The following is a 6,000-nucleotide window of genomic DNA, read 5'->3' as shown; positions in this document are numbered from 1 at the left end:
TGCTTCTTGTGCCCGCCCCTGCCTTGAAACTGCTGTGGCGTTGTCTGATAATATTTGAACGTGTTGGTCCCTGATTATCTCTTTGAAGGACCACAGCTCCAGGAGAATAGCCCTCAGCTCTGTCTAGTTGGAGGACCTTTTGGTTTCCTCATTTGTCCAGGACCCCTGGGCCATCTGGCTCTCGAGATGTGTGCCTAGAGATTGCATCCATTGTTTTTGCTGCGGAAAAAATCCAGAACAAGCCCCTGTGTTTAGATTTGTTTGACTCCTCCACTATCGTGATTTCCTCTTGACTGTAGGGGGAATCCTGATTAATTTCTCTAATGACTCCCCGTAAGACCAATTATGCAGAATTGCCTGCGGGAGATCTCTTGAATGGAGGTGGGCCCACTGAACAACAGGGATCGAGGCTGTGAGAAGGCCTAGCGTAGACATGGCTGCCCAAACCGTAATTAATACATTTTTCTGGACCTTCTTCACTGCGTCCTGAACTTTTTCCTCTGGGAGAATGATATTTCCTGTACAGAGTTGATGGTATAACCCAGGAATTTGATTATGTGGGAAGGGATTATGTTCCACTTCTCTGTTTAGAAGCCAGCTCAACTTTGTAAGTGGCTCTGCGTCTTTTTTTAAGTCTCTGCACAATAGGTCCTTTGAGTTGACGAACAAAAAGAGATCATCCAGATAAGGTACGATTCAGACCCCTCCTATTCTGAGTGGGGCTAAAGCTTCCGCCATAATCTTTGTGAAGATCCTTGGGGAAGAGGAGAGGACCAAACGGGAGGGCCCTGAACTGAAGAGGCGACACCATTTCCCCGTCCTGATAGCCAAACGCAGATACTTTTGTGATGCTGGTGCTATGGGGACATGTAAGTATGCATCCCTGAGGTCTATGGATGCTAGGAAGCATCCTGCGGAAAGACGTTTCCTTACTGAAAAAATTATGTCACTACAATTTTTTTTGTATCGAATGAACCTGTTCAAGATTTTTTAATTCAGGATTAGTCGAAACTTCCCTGATGGCTTTTTTTACTAGGAACACATGTGAATGGAACCCTAGTTCTTCCTCCTATCTGGGAACTGGGATGATTACCTGTTGTTCCTGCAAAAGGGACGTCATTGTTAGAGATTTCTCTAGATCTTTGGGAACATGAGTTGCGTAAAACCGAAATGGCAAGGTTTCCAAGAACTCCAGCCTTTCTCCCACAGTAAGAAAACCGTCAATGTTTTTTTTGCAGGTTGGCTGGGAGGACGGAACACCCCAGTTCCTTCTCTGCCCTTTGAGACCTCTTGGGTCTCTTCTGCCCTGCCTCCTCTGAATCCTGGGTCTGGTGAAAAGGACGAAACATTTGCTTAAACTGCGGTGTAACCTTCTTTTTGGCTGAAAAGCCCTTCTTTTATCTGCTGTTCTGTCTAAAACGGCATCAAGATCGGGACAAAACATCAGATCCCCCTCAAAGGAAAGTCCACACAGCTTCACCTTAGAGGCTGAATCTCCTGACCATGTTTTAGCCCATAATACTCCTCGTGCCGAATTAACTAGTGCTGAAGATCTTGCGGACATTCTCACAGATCTGCTGAGGCATCTGCCATGTAACCCACCACCTTTTTTAAGACTGACAAAGTATCCAGCACATTTTTGCCAGAGATCCTTGCCTCAATATGCCCTTTTAATAGTTCTAACCAGTGTTCCAAATTCCTGGCTACTACTACTGCTGATGCCATCGCAGGTTTGAGATTGGCTAGTGTAAAGTTCCAGGCCTTTTTTAATAGGGAATCAGCTCTCTTATTCATAGTGTCCTTCAAGACCCCCATATCATTGAATGCTAAATCAATATTTCGTGATACCTGTGAGAAGGCTTAGGTCTTTTGTTCCAAACCTGCGCACTATCCTCATCAAAAGGGAATCTCCTTTTAAGTGATTTGGGAAAAAATCACCCTTTCTGGGTCTTTCTATTCCCTTTTTATAGCCTCTGACAAGACTTTGTGCACAGGAAACTCCACACGATTGAGCTCCCCCATACCCTGATACATTTTGTTATGCAGGGATAATTGGGCTTTATCCTCCATGATATTCAGGGTGGTATATATGGTTTTCAATCGGTTGTCCACCTCTTCCAGGGACAGCCTGTAGCGGAAGAGAGATACCTTCTTTTCTTCACCTTCCTCTTCCTCTGACCCTGGGGAGTCACTTCCCTTCTCCTCTTCCGACTCGCTGACAACCCTATGAGCTGAAGTGGACAGGTGAGTGTTGGATGGTGAACTACTAGACTGCCACCAGATGTTTATTCAGATAGGATCGTAAGGACTGAAACGTGTCTGCCAACTTTTTCGGGAAAGGAGTGAGCATATCACTAGATTGGGCAGAGGAATCCATGGAGAATGTCTTCTCTTTGGCTCGGTCCAACAGTCCCTAAGAGAGGCTTTATAGGAGGGACATCTTTTTTTGAAGGAGGGAAAACATGCTTGGTCTTTTCTTTGGCTTTTGCCTGAAAGACACAAAGCACAAAAGAACACCCACATAAATAAAACTATACCTCAGGCCTCCTCCCCAGCAGACCCATCATCAATAGACAGTAAAAAAAACACCCTACATATCACTGTCCTTCTCTTACTAGGGGAGGAAGGTAGGGAAACAAACATAGCCCAGGTGAAAAACTGACAGAGGCCACTGCCTCTCCTACCTGGTGCTTGTGGCTCCTGCTCTCGCCTCCGGTTCCTCTGGCTCCACCCTGAGGGCTTCAATAGACATCCTGCAGCTTTATTTCAAATTTTCAGTCTTTTTGCCGCTGCGAGAACCAGAAATACACCAGCTGAGGCCACCGCCCCCTCCTGTGTTCCAGCGGCGGGAACCGAAAGCTGATGTGCACCGCCCCATCTGTAAATGACGTCGCCTGCCACCTGAAACAAGTGGAGGCTTGGATGCCAGATACGCTGGACAATGCATAGCGCAGTCCCCACTCTCAGCCCGCACCCTCCGGTCTATCAGCGTGGGACCCTTCGCCAGCCCCTACCTTTACCGGGCTTCAAGAGGAGAAGACCACGGAACACCCCCTCCCATCAGGGAGGGTTGGGCTGGTCAGAAAGATCAAAAGATACTGACAAGGTATACACTTCACCCTACCCCACCTAGAGAGAGCACAACACACCCATGGTCCCCTGCAGCGCTTCCACTATGGCGGAGGAAACGCTACAACTGAGGCCATGGTGGCAGTGTCCAGGTTTTAAAGTGGCGACTGCAGTGTTTCCTGGGAAATTGGGTGGAGCTTCGTTCTCTCTCCAGGGGCTGACCTAAAAGACGATTTGAGAAATACATATTTTTTGTATTGCCCCCTGCGCGCCCCAACCATGTATCCTGGCCTCCACTTGCCCATCTTCAGACCCGGGACCAGCATAGGGGGTGCTGCCGGAAAAAGGGGAGGTAGAAGAGTGGACACATATCCGCTCTCCTCCCCTCCTTGTTGCTGACCCAGAAAGCAAGGTTTTTGACATGACTTCTGGGTCAGCCTCTCAGACAGCTTGGCCGGGAAAGAATATAAGGCAATGTGATCTGCATTACATTATTCAGTGGAGCACAGAGGAGACATCAAGGGGTCTCTTAGTCTCGGTTCACACCTATGCGTTTTTTAATGCTTTTTGTAGAAATGCAGTAACGTCAATTTAACATGGTCTCCTATGGGACATGTTCACATCTATGCTTTTTTCAGCCACTGCATTTTTGGACAGGGTCAGTGACTTTTTTTTAAAGCAAAACGGTGCATTTTTGATTCAACAGAATTGAATGGAGAAGCTTCAGAAAAGCATGTAGTGCGTTTTTGCTGAAATTTTTGTTTTTTAATCCACTCTACAGCAGTGGATTTAAAATAAAAGGCATAAAAATGGCAAGCGCATAAAATAAAAAAAATGGTATATAATCACTGAAAAAAGTGAAATAGAAACTTATTTGACCTGTGATCATCTCGGTCCCGAATTATTGGTCTTCTTTGATCAATTATATTTTGTTAGCATTTATATTGCACAACTGTAAATTTACAACAGCAATGATTTATGCAATGCAACCTACAGAATCTACTTGTTTTTTTATTAGCCGTGTTCTTTTAACATAACAAAAAGGCACATAAAGAGTTTTTAAGACTGTTTTAAATTAATAATATATAGATGATAATAATTAACAGATTTGTAGCACTGTACTGGACACATCTTTAAATGAATAAACTGTTTTAATTAAGAGGGAATCAAAAATCCAAAAATATGTACCGTACATTCAGTTCTTTACATTTAGAATATCTGATTGAAAATTGAGGCAATTCAGACATCAAACAAAATATTAACTGTAACCCAAACTGCTGTATGTCTGCTTTGCAAAGTATATATTTTTTGCTCAGTTCCCCCAGGTTTATACAGTAGGTAGTCCATCTCCGCAACTTGAATGTTAAAAGTCAGCTTTATTTGCATCTATTATATTTTAAAACATGGAGTTAGGCTTTAATACATAAAATATTACAAATAAGGTCACTTCAGTCAATGTAAACAACAATCTTGAGATTGAGATCTCCATTAAATTTCTCCCGAATAGAATGGTTGCAAAAGTAAATATGTACCTTTGGTAAAACACAAAGATATATTCAACTTTGATACATTTTCTTTACTTACAAATCTAGACCTGGAGATTGAGTGTGTCGACATAAAATTGCCATCCAGTGGATTTAAGCATTACCTTGTTCATGGAATAGCTGGGCTTAAGATCAAAGTTATCTCTATGTCCCTTGGTTGGAAAGGGCTTGTAAAATGATCTGCACTTTATGTAAATCATGGAGCAAAGTACATAAAATTGCTCATACTGGGGCCAATGAAACTAAAAGAGGTCTGCTTCAAAATGCACATCCAATCCTAAACAAAAATGTGTCAAATTTTATATAGCATGTAAGCATTCCAAGCTACCAAGAAGAGCTCAGGAAATCTCTATGCTTTGTTTTATTACACAAAGCGCAAAGATATTTTAGAGGGCAATGTACAGACCAATAAGTAATAAATAAACGGATATCTAAACACCCCCCCCCCCCAAAAAAAAAACTTGCTGCAGCTTACCGGTCATTGGATGTGGTACCTGCATTATTTTCTTTCGTCGGCATAAGTGCATTTTCCGTAAATACAGAAGATGGTCTCTCAAACACTTTTATCAGCTTTCCCATACAGATTATGTGAATTACAGAACACATCCCCCTATGTAATGGAGGTGAGGAGAAGAGGCAGTGTTTTTGGTCTAAAATTAGGAGAGAAGACTAGGGTGCTGCACCTCTTTGGATCCTGTGCAGTACATGAGTGCTGTCACCCTAGGACAGGAAGTGTGTTATTGGCATAGCACCAGGTGAAAGGACAAAAATCCTGAAAAAATTAAATAAATCCAATGCAGCCACCACATCTAGGGACTGGTAAGCTGCAATATATTATATTCTTGTTTTTAGGTATACATACACTTTAGTGAGCTGTCCTTACATTCATGTAATATCTAGGGGGTACTGAGATTACGTGGAATCTGCCATGAAGGAAAGTATGTGGTTTAGAAGCCTTTATAGCCATTTGTCCACTTATAAACCACAAGCTACTGTGTTTCAGTGCAAGGCAGTTTACTGTCCTGAGTCAGAAAGACAGGAAATCACAGTTTCAACCAGAAGATATATGTGCATGTATTTTGCTTCACAAGTCCCTTTAAAAAGTTAACATTACCTTATTAACTGCATAGCTAATTAATCCCAATTACCGTATAGGTTTTGCTGCTACCTTCTATTGCAGTTGCCCACACATCCATACCATATTACTTGTTATCCTGTTTATGGGAGTCCTTCTGTTAAAACGTAAAAACGTAAAGCAGAGTTCCACTCAAAAGTGGAACTTCCACTCATCTGATTCCTCCCCCTCTACGATGCCCTTTCGGGGGGGGGGGGGGGATGGACGACAGGATACCTTCCTTTGACAGGTATCCTTTCCCACTTCCAGGAG

The sequence above is a fragment of the Rana temporaria genome, chromosome 6, assembly GCF_905171775.1.
Source record: "Rana temporaria chromosome 6, aRanTem1.1, whole genome shotgun sequence".
NCBI lineage: Eukaryota > Metazoa > Chordata > Amphibia > Anura > Ranidae > Rana > Rana temporaria.
Note: the sequence above shows the minus strand (reverse complement) of the source record.